A 1,369-nucleotide genomic window follows, 5' to 3' on the forward strand; every position below is an offset into this window, starting at 1 on the left:
GATTTAGTTTATTCGATTACATTTTTAAAGTAAATATAAATAATAAATATGACGTTATGTACGCGATCTAAACGGCTATTGGCATTGTTATTATTAATAAGAAGAAAGAAAAAATATGCATTAAAGAAAACTAGACTTTGGGTACATTCTATGAATCAAACATGATCAGAAAACGGAGAATTCCAAAAAATATGTGTTGAACTTGAATTATACCCAAATCGATATTTCAATACCTTCAGAATGAACAAAGATCAATTCGATATATTATGCACACTTTTAAAAAACTCGCTTTCTAAAAATGATACAAATTTTAGAAAAAGTATACCCGCTAAAGAACGACTTGTGGTCACATTAAGGTAAGATACGTATTTATTATTTTATTTTTAATTTATTATACATTAGTTGTAGGTATATAGGTACATTATTTTCTTTTACTCAATTTGTGTCTTATTAAATATATCAATGAATTAAATATAATTATATAACTATAAGTAATTAGGTAATAACATTATTATTTTATATATTCGTTTAACTTGTACAATTAAAAATATTATTGACAAACATTCATATATTCATTATACTTATTGATATGCGGATATGCCATACCAAAAAAAAAAAAAAATGTAAATAGTTTAAGTGATCATTAAAAATATTAAAACTTACCGTCATTTTTAAGCTCATTGGATACTTCCTTCCATATTTCGTCTCTATATGCGTAGCATTCTTTTAAGTTCCCAAACTTTTGTCATAGAGTACTAGCCTCTTCTCGACTTCAACTATAAATTGTTCTCCCATATTTAAAAAAATATTTGTAATAATATATTTTTTTAAGGAACTACTGGACCACGCTTCTTGAAACTTAAAATGTATATTACAATAGGTATATAACCTATATTATGTTCGTATGACACAATATTTTAACTACGGTCAAAGTAACGGACTAAAATAGTCTTGTCCGTAGTCAAAGTATAGGTATCTACTATCTACTGATTACATCATTGGGAATACTGTGTCGATTACAAATTGTGAAGATAAAACTATTTTAAAATATTAATAAAATATGGTTCTATTCGAATGTCGACGCATTCAACTGATATCAATTTTATACCGTAGGTACGTCGACGCGACGGACCTGTTGTGCGGATTCGTATTTGAATACGTCAAGTTCAAAAAGAGTACGTTGACGTACGTCATCGCAAGATCGCAACGGACATCGGCGTATTTAGTGTGGGAAGGCCTTTACGTCCTCTTAAGAGGACGCTATACCCGCATGTGTTGTCTCCGTCTTACAAATGTACACATAGCAAAAAACTGTTTTGCGCCGGAAAGAACCGAGAAAGCTACAATCATAAGTCATAACTAAGAAACG

The sequence above is a fragment of the Acyrthosiphon pisum genome, chromosome A3, assembly GCF_005508785.2.
Source record: "Acyrthosiphon pisum isolate AL4f chromosome A3, pea_aphid_22Mar2018_4r6ur, whole genome shotgun sequence".
NCBI lineage: Eukaryota > Metazoa > Arthropoda > Insecta > Hemiptera > Aphididae > Acyrthosiphon > Acyrthosiphon pisum.